This window comes from Dipteris shenzhenensis, chromosome 12 (genome assembly GCF_047967505.1).
Source record: "Dipteris shenzhenensis isolate YYH24624 ecotype China chromosome 12, Dip_SZ_1.0, whole genome shotgun sequence".
NCBI lineage: Eukaryota > Viridiplantae > Streptophyta > Polypodiopsida > Gleicheniales > Dipteridaceae > Dipteris > Dipteris shenzhenensis.
In genome coordinates, this window is record NC_141607.1 from 28634377 (window position 1) to 28657368 (window position 22992).

At 47.5% G+C, this 22992-nt stretch overlaps 1 pseudogene; it reads right to left on the reverse strand.

Annotated features, from left to right (window-relative positions):
• Positions 1-201: 201 nt before the first annotated feature.
• Positions 202-22992, reverse strand: part of LOC147896064 (epoxide hydrolase 1 pseudogene) — a 43970-nt pseudogene continuing 21179 nt past the window's right edge.

A 22992-nucleotide genomic window follows, 5' to 3' on the forward strand; every position in this document is an offset into this window, starting at 1 on the left:
TTGGAATTGGAGCATGAGGAAGCTTCTTTTTCAGACTAGTGTGCAGCAGTATGGATGTCAAGTATGGGGAAAAAATGTAAAAAAGAATGTGGAAAAGAATAGAGACAATTCAGAAAGCTTCCTAAAAGAAGAGCTAGAGATAAGATTGCAAACTCTTACCTAGCTACGTGCAAAAGAAATGTAGCAAAGAATAGAGAGAATTCAGAAAAGAAACAGACTTCTTGAAAGATGGTTTTTACTTTCACCTTCGAGAATTGCTACCTACACATTCAACATGCATGTTGCTACAAAGAATGCACCAAGTCCAAGCAGACAAAACAATGACCTTAAAAACTGTCAGAAAGGGAAAAACCACCTCTGATCAACTTAATTTTGTATGCTATAAGTAAAATTATAAAAGGCACAAGGAAACAACATTCATATATTTTGTTTGAGTAAGAGAGAAAAGGAAGAACGTTGGGCAAACCACCCTGAATAAATCGTCCTGAGCATATTTACCTCCTTCTCTCCCAAAGCATCCAGCAAACCAATCAAATCCCCCACTATGTGGAATACTGTATATTTTTCCACATCCTTAGGAACGTCAGATTTTCCATAGCCACGCATATCCGGTGCAACAGCATGATAACCTGCTTTTGCAAGAGTATGTATTTGATGACGCCATGAATACCAAAATTCAGGGAATCCATGAATCATTAAGACTATAGGGCCTGTACATTCATCAAATAAAAAAAGTGTAAATATTTTGAATTGTGATGTCGACTTGATATAAAATTTGTGTAATGATTGGAAAATGCTACCAACAAGAAATCTATGGCCTCCCTGACGAACATACCCATTGACATTGCCAATTCTCAACAAATCCTAGAAAATCGGCCTTCATTAATTAAGCATTCCAGCATGTGCTCCACTCAAACAAGCAATGTACATCCAACTATGTAAACAAAAATTGCCTACAAACTTGAATCAAGATGAAGGCATCACATAGCCTTGAATTATTATAGACACGCAAACCAAAAAACCCAAAGGTGCAATAGATTGGATGTGTTCAAATTGCAGACAATAGTACTATATGGCACTACTCTAAGAGATCATGTATGGTGATTTGAATCTATTAAGTACTTATGAGCTCCTTGCACTAAGTCACATGCAACCCTTTTCTTAAGTTCAAAGGAAAGGGGCCTTTGGATCCTTTTGTATCTATTCGGGTCACATATGCCATATTTGATCTCTGCATTCTACAAAAAGCATCAGGTGGCAACAAGCCCCGAGCAGTGGGCCAGTAGTGGAGGCATAGATATCCACTATGCAGTCGGCCATTGACGAGACCTCCGGATGGGTGGGCGTGGGCCTCGCGAAACAGGAGCCTACAAAGGCCACCGTTTCAGACACCATTCTTGAGGAGGATCAGGGAGCCAGTAAAGCTCTCAACATTAGAGTCAGCGGGATTCCCCATACCCCCACCAAACCATCTGTGATGCGACCACCATTGTGGCTATCACCTTGGAAGTCTTAGAGCATGGGATTGAGGGCGCATGGTGTATAGGGCAGGACCCCATTTGGGAGCAGCCCCTTCTTTCAGACACTTAGGCTCGCCTTGCACTATGCAAGCAGATAGCTCAACAGGACCTTCCCAAGGTCCACTTGGATGAGGACCTCACATCCTTGTGAGAAAAGGAGAGGCACACCCTCATACAGGAACGGACATCGCCTGCAAGAAGGGGAAGTGGGCAGTCGTTCGAGATGGGTGGCTTCTGATAGACACCTGACGGGCATCTGGTGGTCCTCCTACATAGAGTACCGAGACCCTGACCTGCACCATTTGGAACTGAAACGGTACTTATGGACAGATCTTAGAAAGTTCTCAGAATCATACATAAGACGAGATACCGACAAGACCCATTAGAGCTCAGAGCAACCTTTGCCTATAGTTAGTGGATACACATAACATATTGGAGACCTCGAGAGACAGGTGGAGCATGTGGATCGGGAGGAGTGGTGTACTATTCAAATCATCTCTCATCGGGATGACCTCGGAGGAGAGGCATGAAACACATTCTAGATTTCTTTGGATTTGGATCCGATGCACCTCTTGATAGGACCTCTTCATCACAGCATGTTATATCTCCTATGAGACCTGACACTTTGCTAGAGATCTCTATGAGGAAGATGAGACATCACCACACACATCCCTACATCCGAACATATGGATTTCTTGAGCCATGGGAAAGTCCTTGTTGTTGGGGACTTCAAAAGGATGATGAAAACGTGAGAACTGGTAGGTGACATGCATCAATTCTTGACTTTCGAGATGATTATGTTTTACTACTGGATCTAGATGAGGCAGGGATATCTGGAGTGTCCATAGGCAGGCAAGCCGGGTCAAGATATATGACCTTATCATTTACCGTGGTCTAGACCAATGGTCTTCCTCGAGTGAATACACTTGCTTTCCACACGGCAGGCTTGCTTTCCACATGGCAGGCTCCCAATCTGAGGTGTCATTGAGGGGCTAGAGCACGGAGAAAGAGGGTTTATTGCTGCTTTGTGGATTTCCACAAGGCTTTTGATACTGCCTAGAGCTTGCCTGATTAGATGCTTGTAGGATATGGGGTAATCAGGAAATCATTTGGGCAGTCTTGGCACTTTATGAGAGGGTCACAAGCAGGGTTCCGATGCCTCCAAGGTGGTGGTTCCGAGGTGGATAGAGGAGATCAAGAGCGCTAACGAGGTCAAACAGGGTTGTCCACTATCACTAACTATGTTTGGCCTCTCTCGTGCTTACTCCACCTACCACGATATACGCTTTGATCGGGATCACTCACCTTCTTACACTGGCCGTCTGTACATACTTCTCGCTTATATTGACTTCATACCCCTTTTAGAGGATCGTGCTGCCCTTGTCACCCGCTCACTACACGAGGCTGCCATTCACGCTTTTCCCCACACCACCCGCTCCACCCGCCCACCACCCCCTGGAACCGTACCTTGTAATAGTTGGTACGATGATGAGTGTAAGGCCTTACGCCGTCAACTCAAATTCGAAACCAAAAATAGTCTTCCGAGCGCACCAGATACGCTACGTGAATACCGTAGACTGGTACGGAGGAAGAAACTAGACTTCGTTCGTCGAAACGAGGAGGAGCTACTGAACATTTTGTTTAGTAACAACTCTAAGGACTTTTGGCGGAGATTTCTAGAAGGACGGTCCCCTCCGCCACTCACTGACACCCAGATCTGGTTTGATTATGCACGCACACTTTATGACATCCCAAATCAGCCAGTCCCACATGCCTCGTCCCACATCTTGCACCCTCTTCACTAGAGGAGGTAGTGAAACTTCATAATGACCGAGGGAAGGATCATGAGGGACTATGCACTGAGTTCATTGCATATGGGATTAACCTCCTAGCCCCGATCTTAGCAAAGCTTTTTAATGAAGCGGTTTGTTTGGGATTTCCACACACTTGGACCATTAACACTGTCTCACCCATCCACAAGGCAGGGGATCCCATGAGCCCGGAGAACTACAGGACCATTATGATTGGACATGTCATGTCCAAGAATTATGCATCAGTACTTGACTCCGAGGTTAGCAGACTTGCAGAGTGTCGAGGACTCAGAGCAGCAAGACAGGCCGGCGGATTCCGGCGTGATCATGGAACCATGGACCACATTCTGACGCTCAGATGTATCATCGAGGAGGCGAGGTCACGGAAGCAGAGGGTTTATTGTTGCTTTGTGGATTTCCGCAAGGCATTTGACGTGGTCCCAAGAGCCCGCCTCATACGGCGCCTACAGGACTTGGGTTATGACCAGGAGATCATTTGGGCTGTCATGGCACTTTACGAGAGAGTTTCTGGCAGAGTTCGGGCAGGATCCGGGTGGACAAATGAGATCATGAGTACCATCGGGGTCAAACAAGGGTGTCCTTTGTCGCCTACCTTGTTTGGCCTCTACATTGACGAGCTTGAGACAGTGATGCAAACACAGGGGGGTGTAGGTTGCTCTCTTGCGGGCACATTGATCCAGATTTTGCTCTATGCAGATGACGTGGCTCTCTTGTCTTCCTCAGCAGAGAGGCTTCAGAGACACCTAGACGCACTACAGTCCTTTTGTGAGTCTCATGATTTAAAGGTCAACCTGGGTAAAACCAAGGTCATGATCTTCAATACATCTCGAGCCATCATGCGTCAAGAGCAGTTCACATTTGCGGGGTCATCTGTTGAGATAGTTTCATCATACACTTATCTTGGGGTTATCTTCTCCGGACCGAGCCGAGCTTCACTATGAGACCCGCGATGCAGGCACGCTTGAGTAGAGAATATGCCTCATTGGCCAGGCTAGAGAGGCAGTGCTTCCGCTCACTTTTAGGATCCACGCACCAAGGGGTTGCTTTTTGACTCCTTGGCTCGCCCAGCGGGGATGTACGGCAGCCCTTGTTGGGGGTCAGACTTGTCGGATACAGAGTGGGCCCGTGTGGAGCAGCTACATGTTCTCATGCTATCACAGATGATTTGTGGTAAGTCATCCGTTCCTCACCAGATCATTCAGGCTGAGTTTGGGTCACCCCCTTTACAGCTAGATGCTGCATTTCAGGTCATCACATATCTGTACCGAGTTAGGGAATATGGGGATTATACCTCGGGGCGTAGCAGGCTACCATGGATAGCTCTATCCTCTTCTATGGCACTTGCAGCAGGAGGAGATCAGAGGTGCTGGTATGCACGTACAGAGAGATGGTTTGAGCGACTGGGGCTCCACATGGATAGACTACCTCCCTTCCAGTATAGCATGGATGCTTCGTTCTCTCCCCTCTTATCACACGAGGTCAACCAGGTTATCCGTGAGGATCTACTACAGCTACACACTTTTCGGACCTGGTTGGAACCGAGTGAACTCCCAGTGAAGCTTAGCTTCTACAGAGATCACTTCTTACATATCACAGCGGAGGTTCATTGACCCACCAGGATACACACAGATTCACCTACCCCACTCGATGAGGATCTCTCTTGGGTAGTTTCGGGTCTCTTCACACAGACTTCGCATCAAGAGTGGCAGAGCAGAGCGACTACCCAGCGAGCGGCACTTATGCACACTATGTGACATACAGAAGGTTGAGACAGAGGAGCATTTCATCTTCAGGTGTCCTGTGTACTATGAGATCCGAGGACGTTTCCACTGCCTCTTCAGAGATAGTTATGGGATTCTAGCCCATTTCCTCTCCTACCCAGACCAGCGGTGTTTGGCAGGTTTCATTCATGAGGCACTTAGACACCGCGAGAGGATACTCCAAGCACGGAGACAGGAGCAGACTTCTTCCTCGGTTGATCCCTCTCAGGGCTCTATCACGGAGTTCTTTCAGCTGGATCACATGGATCCCAACGAGACGAGGCCTCGACATGACCGTGACCCGGAGCCCGTGACCCGATAGCTCAGACAGAGGGTCGACACACAGATCACACTTGGAGACATCCCCTCCTTGTTTAGAGTCGGAGCCCAACCGACGGGGGTCACAGTAGCCTTGGTTAGACGCAGAGCTACGACCAGGAGATGTGCCAGGACCGCACCTCTGAGTCACCGACAGCACTCTATTGCCGACTTCATGCCTCCACTGCCTCATCCATCCTGATATCTTGCTGTTGCTGGGGATGATGATGATATTGATGATGATGCTGAGATTGATATATAGTCGACCATCGACATGACTATGTTGTACTTAGGACTTAGTACTGCCATTCTGCATTTTTGCATTTTTTGCATTTTGCATTTTGCATTGGTATGGACGCTCGTTTAGTAGCTCCACTACCACAGCTCATTGTATCAAGATTTTCACAGTCTCATAGACCCATTGGTCTTCCGAAGACTTTAGTAAACTTTCTTTCTTTCTTTCTTTCTTTCTTAAGACCTTCATTGGGACATTAAAAGGGGTATGCTCCTCTCTCGTCGGCTCCTTGATTCAGATTCTCCTCTATGCGGATGATATGGTCTTACTCTCCTCTTCAGCTCCAACAACCATTGGATCCACCCCACACTTTCTGGCAGACACGTGATCTCAATTTCCAACCTTGGTAAAACCAAGGTTATGATCTCAACACATCCCAAGCAGCCATGCACAAAGAGCATTTTACCCTGGAGAAATTACGAGTGGAGCTCATCGCATCCTACAAATATATTTGGGAGTTCTTTTCTCTGACCTAATTTCTGCAATGCGATCAATGATGCAGGTCTGACTAAGCAGAGAATACGCCGTGCTTGCTAGGCATGAGCGGCAGTGCTTTCACTCTCATTCCTAGGATCCCCGGACCAAACCTCTTCCCTTTGACCCTTGGTCTGCCCAGTGGATAGGTATGTCAGTCCTTGCTAGGGGCTTGATCTATCAGAGGTAGATTGGGCTCGAGTGGAGAGGCTCCAAGTTCTCTTATTGTCATGGATGGTCCACAATGGTAAGCCGTCAATCCCACACCACATCATTGGATGAGTTTGGGGTACCACCACTGCAACTTAACATAGCATTCCAGGTGACCACATACCTTACTGAGTCAAGAATTATGGTTGCTCGAGCTCAGGCCGGGTGCATGTTACCATGGCTTGCCTTATCTACATCCATTACATTAGCAGTTGAAGGAGATCAAAGGTGTTGATATGCCCGTACATGCAAATGGTTTGAGAGCCTGGGACTCCATATGGATAGGTTCCCCAACCCCCTCTATTTCGCTCACTTACCATGAGGCTGACCAGGTTTTCATGAGAATCTCATAAAGCTACACACATTCAAGATCTGGTTAGCCCCTAGCAATCTTCCTGTAAAGCTAAGCTTCTACAGAGATCACTGCCTACGAATGTCAGAGGAGGGATCAATCGATTCATCAGGCTCCACCTCCCCTAGTCTTTGAGGATTTCGGTCACGCGGTTCCTCATTTCCTCACACTGACTATGCATCGAGATTGGACGGGTTGAGGGAATAGTTAGAGTGGCCGCATTTGCACAGTATGTGATCTATAGGAGATTCAATAGAGCACTGCTTTGCTTTCAAAATGCCATTTGTACTATGTACTATGAGATCCAAGTCGTCCACCACTGTCTTTTCATAGATGGATTCGGAGTCTCTCCAGCCTCGTCTCAACCAGATCAGAGACATTTTGGCAACCTTCATTCATGATGACATACAACACAGAGGTCAGCTACTCAGGGCACATAGATAAGAGAACATACATAGGACCACCATAGTGAGGCCACACCACAGTTCTCATCCTCTCCATGGGCTCACACACTTTGTACTAGTCTCTATGCTTATGTATGTATTTGTCTTGGATGCAAATGCCTGCTTAAAGGCTCCATCCATTCAGCTCATTGTATCTAGTTTTTCAGTTTCATAGACCCTTCGGTCTTTCAAAGAGTTTATAAACTCTCTCTCTCTCTCTCTAACACGAAAGTCACACTAGAATCTCTCAATTGAAGGGCCATAGCTTGGAGACCATAGTGGACCACACATGCCAATATCTGTCAGCGTTCTATCATAGGTTGTTTACCGCCACCGCAGCCTCGCACATTGCCAGCCCTCCCTTAGGCTTGACATCTCCACTAGCTTCTAGATGATCACCGCACTGCCGCAGCCCCCCATCCTCTACATTATCTCATAAATTTCTCTCTATCTATCTATGAGTGTGGTTCTCTGTATCCGTCATGGATGTTAATGCCCACTTAGAGGCTCCATCCCTCAATTCATTGTATCATCTTCTTTTAGCCTCATTGATCCTTCCATCTTTCAAAGAATTTTAATAAACTCTCTCTCTCTAGTTGGCGCATCGTTGATGATGTATTTTCCTTTCGGATGATTTTGTGTCCCATAGGCCATGTATGGCCTTTCGTGGACCTTTAATAAAATTTCTTTCTTTCTTTCTTTCTTTCTTTCTCTCTCTCTCTCTCTCTCTCTATATATATATATATATATAACATGAGGACTGCAGATATCTCTTCTTTCCTATTCATCTTTGGGAGAAAGACCAATTAGCACTCATTAGATGACAGCCTAGCTCCTTGCGACCACAAAGGGGGAGAGAGGGGGCCAAACTGGATCATCAGAGTAAGCAAAAACAGTGCTCTATTATTGACTTCCTAGATGATGCCAACCCTCACTAAAGCTAGAGCCACTGTCAACAAATATCATCTCTTCTGTCCTCAGCCGACTGATGGATAGGTAGCATACATAGGTTCCGTAACTCAAAAGGTCAGTTGACCAGCTAGCAAGAGCTAGTGGAGATCGTGAAGTCCTACACTTACCTAGGGGCGGTCTTCATGGGACCACTTTTACGATGATTCGTGTAGCTAGGGCACGGCTTATGAGAGGTCCCTGAGCTTTCCCCAACAAGAGCGACAATGCTTCTAGATGGTGCCAACCCTCACTAAAGCTAGAGCCACTGTCAGCCGAGATCATCTCTTCTGTCCTCAGCCAACCGATGGATAGATAACATACATAGGTTCAATAACTCAAAAGGTCAGTTGACCAGCTAGCAGGAGCTAGTGGAGATAGTGAAGTCCTACGCTTACCTAGGGGCAGTCTTCATGGGACCAATTTCATGATGATTTGTGTAGCTAGGGCACGGCTTATGAGAGGTCCCTGAGCTTGGCCTGACAAGAGTGACAATGCTTCTAGACACACTTCTAGGATCCCCCGAGAAAGGGGTGGTTGTTTGATACATTACTGAGGCCAACCACCACCTATATAGTTCCCTTTTGGGAAAGTGATCTCTCAGCAAACTAATTGGAGGATTTGTTAGGCTAGAAGTGATTATGGGATCAAGTAGCACAAATGGAATTTTCAATGATACCAGTCAAGATCGATGCCATTTTTTAGACAGTAATATACCTTCCTAGGGTTTGCACTTTATTTAACTGGATGCTATCGAGATTGGCACTACAGTCGCCTAGATGACTATTGATAGGGCTAACTCGGCCTAGTATGCACATATATCCAAATGTTTTGCCATTCAAGGTATTCATACAGATCAACTCCCCCCTTTTCAATACAGTTTGGATGCCCCGTCCCCCCTAGTCCCACAAGATGAGATCAACCGTATCATGCAGTTGGATCTGCTCCAACTCTATACATCACGAACTTGGAGGGGACCAAAAGTTCCACCACCAAAATTCATTCTATCATGATCAGTTCTTGAGAGTATCGGACGATGGAGTGATATTAGACCCCAATATCCAGGGGATAGACGAGTTCCACTACCTGAGGATCCAGGGAAAGCCACAGGCACACCTAGAGAACAATGGATTTGCAAGCTATTCACACTAGAGGTGGTGGAGATAGAGGAGCACTTCTTAGGTACGTGCCTTGTCTACTATGAGGTTTGTGGATGATACCACTGCCTTTTGCACGGTTTTGCGCCACTTTCTTGGCAGTGTTGGAAATGAAGGAAAGGATCTCTCTAACCTCACAACCTATGCAAAATAGGAATGGCTCCATCTCACACTCAATGTGTCACGGGGATGCGAGTTTTCTAGACCTGTGAATGCCTTTGGCCTCTCATTGATTGGTATTGTAAAAAGGGCTAATCTGCTCCAACTCTATACATCACGAACTTGGAGGGGACCAGAAGTTCCACCACCAAAATTCATTCTATCATGATCAATTCTTGAGAGTATCGGACAATGGAGTGATATTAGACCCCAATATCCAGGGGACAAACGAGTTCCACTACCTGAGGATCCAGGGAAAGCCGTAGGCACACCTAGAGAACAATGGATTTGCAAGCTATTCACACTAGAGGTGGTGGAGATAGAGGAGCACTTCTTATGTACATGCCTTGTCTACTATGAGGTTTGTGGATGATACCACTGCCTTTTGCACGGTTTTGCGCCACTTTCTTGGCAGTGTTGGAAATGAAGGAAAGGATCTCTCTAACCTCACAACCTATGCAAAATAGGAATGGCTCCATCTCACACTCAATGTGTCACGGGGATGTGAGTTTTCTAGACCTGTGAATGCCTTTGGCCTCTCATTGATTGGTATTGTAAAAAGGGCTAATCTAGTGTATTAGTTCCATGGACCTAGGCAAGGAGCTAAAGGGCAAGAGAGGGGTAAAAAATCCCACTCCTAAAAATAGCTCCATGGGCCACGTTTGGCAAGTTGTCTTGGGAAGCAAAAAAGTCAAAAATCACTTTGAGGCAGGTTGCTAGACCATAGGAAGGGAGGGAGAGGCAACAAGTCACAGGCTGGTTCTAACAAATCGCCTTGCTGATTTTTGAATACCAAAGCAATCTGTGGGCTGTTTGAGGGGTGCCACGCTTGCCAAAAGCTGCAAAACTGATTCGCCTATTGCTAGGAGCCTCCAAAACTGAATCGCCTACAGCTAGGGACCCTCCAAAAGGAATTGCCTACTGCCAAGAGCCTCCAGACTGAATCACCTTTAATTAGGTGCCAAGTGAATTCGCCTTTTACCTGTTTAACATAGTTGGGATTCATTCTAAACCTTTGTTGTCGAATTGGTTTAGCATCTAGCACTAAAGGTATTTTATGTTGACACAAATCGGGAGGAAATCCTCGTAGATCAATGTAAAAACATCCTTGTACCTGATAAATAGACCTTTGGTAACCCTCAATTGCTCGGAAGAAAGATTGACACTTACCACTATCATTGAGTTGCAGGTTTGTCCACTGTTTTGAGATTGAGTTCTTGTGTTGGCTTTGGTATTAATTATTCAACACCAAGTCATGTAATGATTACTGGTGTTTCAGCGAGCTCTCATTCCCCTTCTATATCTTCAATGAAAAAACTCGGATACAAATCTTTTCGCTTAGCGATCTGCTCAGCCTTTAGTTTCCGCTTGATGTCTGTAGCCACCTGAAAAATATCAATTTCACCCGTAGGTAGTATTTGTGATTCCATCAGTCTTGCGACTCCACATCCTAAGGAAATGGATATGAGACTTCCAAATCCTTAGGCCGGCAGCTACTTAGAATCTTCCGAGGATTTGTGGAAATGCATACATCTTGACTATCTATTTTAATGATCGTCTCAACTAAACCCCAATCATGAAGTACTTTTGCACTTCTAATCCAAGGCTATCCCAACAGTATTAGATAGGCACGTTGTTCCATGGTAATTACAATAAAACTGGCTATATAATAAATACCACCTACAGAGATAACAACATGTAAAATACCTTTTGGGTCAATTGGCCTTTGATCTGCCATGCGTACTTAGAAAGGTGATGGTTTAAAGGACTTGAACTTCAACCTCTTAGCAATATTTTCAAAATAATGCTTACTTCAGAACCACCATCTACTATCACATCTGGTATAGTTTGTTTCATAACTTTGATGGCGATCACCAGTACTTCTTCATTGACTACTAGAGTGTTAATGACAAGTATAGTGGCTAAAGAATCCACTTCTTTCGGTTGCTCGGACGATTCCTTAATTTGTTGAGCAAAGAAGTCCAGACAATACGGAGCTATCCGCATCAACTCAGCACATGTCAGACTGATTTGCATATTCTTGAATATTTTCCATGCTCGGGCTAGCTCTACGCTAGATTCTGATGAACTGCATGGTTTTCACACACTTGCCTTAGATTTTGAGGATTCTCCTTGCTCAGTAATGGACGGCTAAGACTGTTCTTCAGACATCTCCACTGCTGGCATTTTTCCCTTTAAATCCCTTGCAATTTTAGCGGCAAACTCCTTTTGAACTTTTCAATTTAATATCTTTACCTGAGGAATCCGCGTCTGCAGGAGTTGCGATTGAACCTTTTGACATGGTAACCACTTTGGCATCAACTGCATCTGGTAGCTCGGCTACAACTACTTGGCATTCCAGATCCATTTCTTTCCTTTCCATGCTTTTTTGAGAAATTTCAAATGTTCATCCCCAATTGGACAATTAGAACGTAGATGATTTTCTCCACATCAAAAACAATAATCTTGGATAGATTTTTTTTCTCTTTACCACTCTTACCTTTATCCTTCTGCTCGGGACGTGGTGGCTTACCATTCGCTGGCCAAGTATCAGTTGTCACCTGGTTCGCTGTCACTTCGCGACCTTTAACATTGAACCAACATTCTGCCCAAACTTGCTACATGTATTGCAGTACTTAGTTTTGCATTCTTCTTCCAAGTGTCCACCCCGAAAGCACTTATTACACCATTTCTCATTATTACCCGGTTTTCCTCGAATGCCCAATTCCTTCAAGGCCATCTTCAGCTCGGTCTTGAGCTTATCTTTCTTTGTTGGTGTCTCCTCAGTGCATAGTTACCAGGGAACAGGAACATTCCGAAAATCCAGGGTGTCGGAACGGGAATGTTGCGGGAAGGGGGAATGGGAACTAGAACGCCACGTCATACATGGCACGTTGATAGGACAAAACCTGTATCAAGTTTTTGAGCACTGTATATAGCTGTGGGTAGGCACATAGTTGTACACATCTAGGGTAGGTGTGGGCTTTTGGCATCTGTGGATTTTTCTTTCACAAGCATGATGGACTGATGTATAGTTTTTTGAGACAATAAAGTATGTGTTGCAGGGACTTCATGGGAAATGATGAAATGCAATGTGGTTGTACTAGACTTCCAGAGCAAGGGTGTCCAGTGTGTGGTCAAGTGAAATGTTTTTGGGATCATGTAAAGTTAAGTCATGAAGGGTTTTTAAATATTTTCCTGAGTCAATGTGCACTTGCATGTTATAGGAATTTGATATGTTCTGGTGTCCATGTCAAGGGTCTTTTCATGTGTGTGTACAGGGGAGCATGCAAGCTTTAATGTGCATGCTAATGTGTGTGGGAATTGTGTGACTAAAGGTCCAAAATGTGCATTTAATGTGCCTTGGGGGGATATTTGCATTTTTTTAATGGGAGAGTGGTAAAAAAAGGCAAAGGTGACGTGGCATATATCAAAGAAGCATGCATGTACATGGCTACATGAGGATGACGGAGAAGCTTCTGAAGGCGAGGTGGCGGCTAGGAGTTGGAAAACGTGGTGGTTACTGGAAGAAAAAAACGTGATGGTGGCTTCTGGGAGGAGCAGGGGAGGTGACTCGATTGCAGGCGTGGGGGAACTCTTTTGTGTAGGAGTGAAACATTGTCACTACTGCGCTCTGGATGATAGAGAAGGAGAGGCCTTTGGCTGGGGGTACACGACAGTGTGGTAATTCTCAAAGGAGCTTGGTGAAGGCGGGTGCAACAGTGAGCTCGTAGGGAAGACGTGAGCTCAGGATGGTGGGGGCGGCTGTGTGGAGAGAGATGGCATGAAGCTCATGGATTGGGACTTCAGGACCTGGCTGGGGGATCTCTACAAGGAATTTGGAGAGTCGTGGAGGAGGCTGCTGGACAGAGGTGCTGCTGATGGTGTAAGGATTCACGACGAGGTGAAGCTATGAAGTGCCCGGTGATGCTGAGGAGACCTTGGCGCTGAAGATCTCCAGAGATAGTGATCTGTTCGTAGTTGGCTGAGCAAGGCTACCTTACAGGCAGGACCATCATCGTTTGCACGTGAGCTGATACGAGGAATGTATGGGCTGGTTTAAATCATCTGAAGGACTGTTGGCGACGTGAAGTATGAGCGTGGAGTACTCTGTGGGCAGGAGAAGAATACATACGCTGGAAGTGGATTTGTAATGCAGAGATGGTTGATGCGACCTGATTTGCCAGTCCCTTTCACTCTTGGGTCGTTGACTGCAGCTTTGGGGAGAGTTACGTGCTGTTGTCCTTGATGGAAGCTTAGGAGTGTGGGCTGTGGGTTCATAGTATTCTGAGGCTGACTGTTCTCTGAGTTTTGGGGGGAAGTTCAGCTCTAAGTTTATCTGTTTCAGGCTGTGTGGCCTTTTGGCTCTCTTTGAGTCTGTGTGATCCATGTTCCGTCAGTTTTTGTGGGGGTTTGTCTCGGTGCCTAATACAAAGACACATGCTCTGGAACCTGGTTCATAAGCTCATCATCTACGAGCCCACATTGCAGCTGATCCCTATGAAGTCTCAGCTATCTGACGTGGTGAAGTACATAATTCCTGGTTGTCTTTCTTTTTTTTTCCTTATCAACGTCATCATATGACATAAAACTATGTTAGAAAATGAAAGAAACTAACATTTTACAACTTTAAACTTTCTATATAAGCTCTAAAATACCCATTTAAAACGTTCAAATAGCATTAAAAATAAAAAATAAAAAATAAAAAATTTGAGAAACGTTCCGGGGTCATTCCGGTTCCGGCTTGCGGCATTCCCACATTCCAGGAAGACGGACTACCGTTCCTTGGTAACTATGCCTTAGTGTCGCTAACAACACCTTTCTTCTTTGCCTTGCTCTTTAAGCCTCCACTCTTTTCCAGAGCAACAGCTCGATCTGACAACTCTTCATAAGTCTTAGTGGGATTGACAATCTTCGGCTTACACAAGTCTACCTGAGTGCACCCTGTGATCAGCCAGGCTCGCATAGACTTTATCATCCAGTATAGTGCTTATGGATAGCCAAGAGACATGGCTTCATGACCTTGAGATGAAACTAGAAATGCTATTGGGTGCTCCAGCTGAATTGCATCCCTCAGTATCTCAAGAAATACAGCTGGGTGATAGACATAGGATATTTTTTCCAAGAAAGAGACTTCTATTAAGTAAGAGAAAAAACCTGCGAGAGCAAGCTCAAAGCGGAATACATCATGAAATCATGAGGATAAATAAAAAGCCCCTCAGAGTGAGGTGGAAAACAACCAAGGCTGATGAGGCTGAAAGTGCCACCTCAACCCTGTAGTAGTCTCAGAGAAGAAAGGAGAATCCTTCCATTCCCTGAAGAAAGAAGCCCTCCTAGCTGAGGCTGCACGGGAGTCTCCCTGCATACTCGTCCATACGGATATCAAAGTATGTACGGTGTTTGTCCAGATACTAGCCAATGTGTGCAAGGGATGAACCTGAGTACCCTCCAAAGCCTCTGTGTATCTGGCTCTCTAGATATGCCAGGATGCTATGCTCGCTAGAATCTCCCAAGAAGTATCCACAGAGGCATGTACAGCTGTAAAAGGAAGGTGTGGTACCACATCCAACGAATAGGACTCAGTCCGCTGACGTCGAATCGAAATGGCCCGAGGAGTCAAATCTCTCATAGAATACCTGACGCCCTGTAAGAGAAAGCCAAGCCACTGAGCCCCATGTCATAAAAAATGGGGAGTGGGCAAAGTGACTGAAAATCCTGGCTACCCCCATCCAAATCATCCTCGCCTGTCTGCAATCCCATAAGCAATGCTGAATAGTCTCTGAAGCAGAGAGGCATCGAGGGCAAGTAGGGTCGGCTCCGAACCTGGGACCTCCAAAGGTTCACTGCAATCCCACCATGGATAGAAAGCCAAAAGAAGATAGTGATCTTTCTATTCCTGTGGGATTTCCAGAGTCTCCTCCAGAAACACCTCTGTAGATCCGCAGTGATATCAAATGTCACCCAATGAGGAACTCTGGAAGGTCTCCAACCTCTACTACTGAGCTGATATCTCCTGGCATTACTGACCGTGTCACGAAAGAAGGGGATGCTCTTCTTTCGATGCCCTGCGTCAATCCACTCCCACTCTCCGAGGTCCCACTGCAAATACCTGATGGGAACTCCCCCATAGAGACAGAGCCTCCAAGACCCGGTGGAGAGTAGCCGGGGGTCTGGGTCTAGGAACCACTCTGAATCTGATCCCTGCACCAAAAGACCTACAACCCTGATAGGCTGAAAAGCAGACTCAAGCAAGATGTTCTATGTGGACCTGAGCAATCTGCCACCATCCTGGACACTAAAAACTAAAGCATCCTCCTGTGCATCTCGAAAGGCCAAAACCTGAAGCGGAACACCGCCTCTCGTAAAAGTACCTGCCCAAATGGAGGAAGTGAGTGGCATATCATCTGTGTCTACCCAAACCTCTCGAAGGGCTGCCTCAATCTGTAAGATCCTCCTTGCACTCCCTCTGAGATGTCCTGTCAACCTTGATTTGGTCTCCTCTGGAAACCTGCGGAAAGCTTTCCAAGACCCCATAGATGATGCAGGTCCCCTCTCCCACCTGGACCACTGCATGTAGAGTGAGGCACCCAGTGGTCTGCCATGATCATCTAAAATATTGTCATTCCACATGATGGGTTGCCTATCAATCTCTTCCCGAGAGGAAGGAGGAATCCTCCGAAGAATGCTTCTGAAACTGGCCCAAGCTTTTAGAATGGCAACCATGAGAGGGGACGAAGGTGATCTGAGGTGTGCTGTGGTGAAGATCCACCTAACACTGCTCATCCAGTCTCCTCCTGAAGAAGGTGTGCACCTCTGTATGCTGCTAATAAGAAAGTCCTTCCACGGTTCCTGCCCTGGCATAAGTCCCCGCACCACCATCTTGTAAACTAAAGCTCTGCACTGTAAATCTGGATCAATAATATTGAGACCCCCTTCCTGTGTAGGGAGGATGAGGCTCTCCCAAGCCACCCTGGCTAAGGCATCTGCTGTGCCATCAAGCCCACTCCAAAGAAAGTTTCTGATCGGTCTTCTGAGCTGAAGGATGCAGTCCCTAGAACGGCACCAGCATGAACAAACAAACCAGGCCGTGGCCAAGAGGACCTGGTTGACCACCACAACTCTAGAGGCAAGATCCTGCTTGGCTGGGCTCCAAAAAAGAAGCTTCCTCCTGATGCTCTCCAAAACGGGAGCAAACTCCTGCGTGGAAGAAATATCCAAGCCGACCTGGCAGCCCAAATACCTGATAGGCTCACCCCTCTGAACCCAAGTGAATCCTATGTCAAGCCCCCAAACTAGAGTGTCCTCATCACTGATCCAAAAGCCATTGGATTTATGCCAATTTATCTGCGCCCCTGCCGCCAAGCAAAATAAATCCAATGCTATCCTGAAAGAAGTGAGCGTCTGTGGAGTGGCATCCAAGTAAACTGCTGTTTCTTTTGCCAACTCATTGTCAAGTAGCTCCTCTTCCCTTCTGATGGGAAGTCTCAGCCCAAAGATGTCATCTTGAGATCTAACATAGATACTCATAGCTTCAGCCACGAACAAAAAAAGGAAAGGAGCAAGGGGGCATCCCTGACGGACTGATCTCGAAATCTGAAATCTCTCACCCCTTACCCCACTAATAAGTACCTGGCTGTGGGCTGATCTGTACAAAGAGGAAACACCTCTGATCCAAGCATTAGTAAAGCCAAAGCGTAGAAGGGTGCCCTCCAAAAAACCCCAATCTACTCTGTCATAAGCTTTTTCAAAATCCAAAAGTAGAATGGCAAGATTCTGGCCACTCTGCATGGCCCACTCTGAAGCTTCCCAGAAAGAGAAAATGTTATTAAAAATGATTTTGCCATGCACAAATCCCGTCTGAGTGTCATGAATAAGAACAGGGAGAAGGGGATGCAATCAGAGGCTGATAGCCTTGGCCAGAATCTTGTAACAAGTCCCCAGAAGTGTGATAGGCCTCCACTGGGACACTAAATTTCTGCAACCTCCTTTTGGGACAAGGTGGATGAGACCCTCTGTAAGCGACCTAGACATCTCGCCAGAGTCCCAAATGGCCTGCAGGGCTGAAGTAATATAGTCTCCAATCATATCCCAAAATGCAATGAAAAAAGACGGGGTGAGGCCATCCGAACCTGGGCACTTGCCCTTGGCAAGGGCTGAAAGTGCAGTCCTGAACTCTGTGTTGGTGAAAGGAGCATCGAGTAGAACATGCATAGCCGGATTCATCAACACAAGGATGCTCTGCCAAATAGCCTGTCTAGCATCCTCTCTATCATGTGTCTCAGGATCAGCAGTAAGAAGGGTGGCATAGAAATCTGAAGCTATGCGTTAAGACATCATTAGGCTCTGTCTGTAAAACCCCATGTGAGTCAATAAGCTGGGATACACTCTCTCTACTATGTCTAGGGCCAAGAGTAGAGAAAAAGTGTTTATTGACTCTACAACCCATCTGAATCCAGAAGGACTCCCGTGCATGAAAGGCATACTCTGCTCTCTGATCAAGCAATAACTGCTCATGAGCCCTTGCTGCAGCAAGGCACTCTTGAATCCAAGCATCTGAAGGCCGTTTCTGCTCTTCCCTCTGCAAAGCTGCCAACTGCTAGTGAACACCAATCTCGCGTCTAAGAATATCTCGTCTCCTGGTACAAGCAACTGAGCGGTAGAAGTCGCTAATACCAGAAAGGGCAGCAGTTACATGTGATGGATATGGCTGCCCACCCTGGACATGAGAAACCCATATCTGCAGGGCTGCCTCTGTAAGGTCCTCCTCTGTGTAAAAGGCATCGAAATCTGAAATCTCTCACCCCTTACCCCACCAATAAGTACCTGGCTGTGGGCTGATCTGTACAAAGAGAAAACACCTCTGATCCAAGCATCAGTAAAGCCAAAGCGTAGAAGGGTGCCTCCAAAAAACCCCAATCTACTCTGTCATAAGCTTTCTCAAAATCCAAAAGTAGAATGGCTAGATTCTAGTCACTCTGCATGGCCCACTCTGAAGCTTCCCAGAAAGAGAAAATGTTATAAAAAATGCTTCTCCCATGCACAAATCCCGTCTGAGTGTCATGAATAAGATCAGGGAGAAGGGGCTGCAATCGGAGGCTGATAGCCTTGGCCAGAATCTTGTAACATGTCCCCAGAAGTGTGATAGGCCTCCACTAAGACACTAAATTTCTGCAACCTCCTTTTGGGATAAGGTGGATGAGACCCTCTGTAAGCGACCCAGGCATCTCGCCAGAGTCCCAAATGGCCTGCAGGGCTGAAGTAATATAGTCTCCTATCATCTCCCAAAATGCAATGAAAAAAGACGGGGTGAGGCCATCCGAACCTGGGCACTTGCCCTTGTGAAGGGCTGAAAGTGCAGTCCTGAACTCTGTGTTGGTGAAAGGTGCATCGAGTAGAACATGCATACATGGATTAACCAACATAGGGATGCTCTGCCAAATAGCCTGTCTAGCATCCTCTCTATCATGTGTCTCAGGATCAGCAGTAAGAAGGGTGGCATAGAAATCTGAAGCTATGCGTAAGACATCATCATGCTCTGTCTGTAAAACCCCATGTGAGTCAATAAGCTGGGATACACTCTCTCTACTATGTCTAGGACCAAGAGTAGAGAAAAAGTGTTTATTGACTCTACCACCCATCTGAATCCAGAAGGACTCCCATGCATGAAAGGCATACTCTGCTCTCTGATCAAGCAATATTTGCTGATGAGCCCTTGCTGCAGCAAGGTGCTCCTGAATCCAAGCATCTGAAGGCCGTTTCTGCTCTTCCCTCTGCAAAGCTGCCAACTGCTGGCGAACACCAATCTCATGTCTGAGAATATCTCGTCTCCTGGTACAAGTAACTGAGCGGTAGAAGTCGCTAATACCAGAAAGGGCAGCAGTTACATGTGATGGATATGGCTGCCCACCCTGGACATGAGAAACCCATATCTGCAGGGCTGCCTCTGTAAGGTCCTCCTCTGTGTAAAAGGCATCTGGAATCCTGATGCTGTCAGACCAGCCTCTCAAGTGACGCTCTGAGATAGCCAGCACAACAGGAAAGTGGTCTGAAGTGGAAACCCCAGCAACAATGCATACCGATCCACCTCTGTCTAGTGCCCAATCATCTACATAGAATCTGTCAATGCATGCATGAATAGGCATCTGCTGCCTCCTGTTCGACCAAGAGAACAGGAGGGACTGTGGCTGAATAAGAAAGGCATCATCCCACCAAGTATCTCTGCCACAGAAGTGAAAAAGGAAGGCATCCCAAGCTGCTCTCTCCAAAGAGTGAAGTCCGCCTTCTCTACCCCCTTTTTTGTCTGACGGTAACGACCATTTTGAACACCTCCAATCACCCATGAATCAGCAATGGGGGCCCAGGAGAGCAAATTCTTCCACATAAGGACACGTTCCCCTCTAATGTTGGAGGCATACAAGTTAAGGAAACCAACCTTACGCCCTCCAATCAAAAGAATAATCCACTGAGCTCTAGAGGGAATAATCACTCCGTGTCCAACAACTAAGGGGAGAACCGACTGCGAAACTTAAATAGTAGTGCCCCCCCTGGTGCCCAAGGCAGGCGACCAAAAAGTATGGCCAGAAAGCAACTTGCCTGACTTGGCACAATCTCTAGAATCCAGTTTATGCTCTTGAATAAATAAGATATCAATGGAACCCCCAGTAACACCTGGATGAAGCTGATCCCGGATCAGCTGTCTACGGCGGCGATGTGGGATGCCACCTAGGCCCTATATGTTCCAACTAATAATCCTCATCGACGGGAGGATGTAGAGTGGAACACCTTACCCGACCTAGTGGCGGAAACAAACCCCTCAACAGGGGAAGACCTCCTGCTCGAGGAGGGAGGAATGGAACCAAGTGGTGGAAAATCAACAGGGGAAAGAACCCTGCCACCTGAAGAAGAAGCGCTGTCAACAGGAAACCCAATCACTGGCTCCCCAAATGTAGCGGGCACATACTCCTCCTCTGGGAAATCTGAACCATCTGCCAGGGCTGAAAAAGAGTTCCTGTGAAGCAAGCCAGACACCGGAGTGTGAAGGATCCCTTCTGAGGGAAGAGGATCAATAGTGTAAACCATCCCCTTCTCCCTATCCAAGGGAGGAAGTGAGGACTGCTCTCTATCCTATGTCTGCCCAGCCGCGGAGACCTCTACTGCCTCAAGAAGAGCGTCTGGCACGCTGGATCCAGGGAAGAAGCTGCAACCGGGGAGAAGGTCGAAGCTTCAGTGTCTCGGACTATGCGAGGTGACATTGGAGGGACAGCTTGAGGTGAAGCAGAGTCCACTAATGTACCCTCGTGAACTGAAGGAGGGATCTGCACACGTGCCGGAACCCATTGGAGAGCGTCGCGTGCCCCTGAGGTAGGTGGGGGTCGAGGAGCAGGTGATGGACCTGTACCACCCCCCTATCGAGGCGGAGGTAGGTGGGGGTCGAGGAGCAGGTGCTGGACCTGTACCACCACCATCCTGAGGAGGACCGCCATGCGAAGGTCGAGGAGCAAGTGCTGGACCTATACCACCCCTCTGTCAAGGCCGAGGAGCAAGTGTTGGACCTGTACCACCCCCCTGTCCCCCCTGTCGAGGCCATGGGGCGGTAGCTGTACCAGAGGGCATCTTGGGCCTTTTCTTCTTCCTGGGGCAATCCCTGGCAAAGTGTCCAATGGTCCTGCATATCCTGCACTAGTCCTGTCTGCCTGAAATCTCTACTCTTTGGCGAAAAAAGGAACCATCCGGGCGCTGGATCATAACATGATCCATCTTGAGGTTAGGATCCTTACAGAGGACCCTAACTCTAGGTATGCCATCAGCCTTGGTTGCCTTTGCTGCAGTCAATGGCAACCCAGGGAGGGGTGAGATCTCAGCAACTGTGCCAAAATGCTCCCCAATAACAGGAAGAAGTCGATGGTAAACCTGGGGAAGCCCGAGAAATCTGATGAAGAGCGAAAAGATTTCCTTATCTGCCTCCACTGAGTCAACCAATATGAAAGGCTTCAAAGAAGATCTTCCTGTGTCCCAGGTGTAAAAACTCAGCTTTGAGCACAGTGCTCGCAGCCTCTAGGGTGTCAAAAACAACCTGGAAAAAACCTCGTCCCAGAAGACGAATATCTAACAATCATGGAGTGAGGTCTGGGGGGAGAGCCGCAAGCATCCAGTCTCTGGCTTGGGATCTGGAGGGGTGAGACCCGAAGATGCGTGCTAGCAACGTGGTAGAGCATTCAATCTCTACATCCTTCTTGAGCTGCTGCAACTCGTCTTTAGAAAAGGTAATAGTTTTCGTGGCCGGTGGAGGTGGAGTAGGATTGGCTGACGGAGTATCCATCGCCAATCGAGGTGCGGAGGCCGACTCTGACAATTTGGAGGCTCCTTCCGCTCCAAAAAATGCTGCGGGAGATAGGGGGGTAGAAAACAGGGAAAGGAGGTGAGGAGGGAGCGGGGGAAGGGGCGGGGAGGGGAGGGGTAAAGGGGAGAGGCTGAGAGGCTGAAGGGGAGGGGGCAGGCTGAGAGGGAGGGAGGGGGCAGGCTAGGGAGAGGAGAGGGAGAGGAAGGAGAGGCAGGAAGGGGGCGGTCTGAGGGGCAGGGAGGGGGCGGGCTGAGAGGAGAGGGAGAGAAGGGAGAGGAGAGGGAGGAAGGGGGCTGCGGCAGGCTTAGAGGGAGAGGAGAGGGAGAGGAAGGAGAGGGAGAGGCAGGGAGGGGCAGGGAGGGGACGGTGCAGGCTGAGAGGGAGAGGAGAGGGAGAGGAAGGGGCGGGCTGAGAGGCAGGGAGGGGGCGGAGGAGCAGGCAGGGAGGGGGCGGAGGAGCAGGCTGAGAGGGGGAGGAGAGGGAGCGGGCTGAAGGGAAGGGGGAGGAGAGGGAGAGGAAGGGGCGGGCTGAGAGGCAGGGAGGGGGCGGAGAGGCAGGGAGGGGGCGGAGGAGCAGGCAGGGAGGGGGCGGAGGAGCAGGCTGAGAGGGGGAGGAGAGGGAGCGGGGAAGGGGGCGGGCTGAAGGGGAGGAGGAGAAGGGAGGGAGGGGCTGAGGGAGGGGGAGGGGCTGAGGGCAAGAGAGAGAGGGAGGGACGGGCTGAGGGAGAGGGTGCAGCAAGGGAGCGGGAGGAGCAAGGGAGAGAGGGAGGGATGTGGGCTGAGGGAGAGGGTGCAGCAAGGGAGCGGGGAGGAGCAGCAGCTCTCCTAGAGAACCTAGAGTGCCATAGCAACCTGGAACACTTAATTCTGACCAGCAGGAGTTTTTCCGACATAGGATATTCAAAGCATTATAGCCAAAGATGAAGTCTAACCCTCCAAATCTGGAGATAAACAATTTGAAGTCATCAAGTTAGCAATGAGAGTGTTTTTCAGGTAACAATGTACATCTCCTCAACAATTCAACTTTGTCTCAATTTGCTTCCCTTCAAATATGAGTTATGTTTATACATTGTTGATTTCCTCTATGATTTCAAATATATCTCCATGTTGCTGGAGAGTGGTGTAATGACATGTAGACTGGGTATTATGATGCCTTGAAAGAACATTGATGACTCAAAGACCATG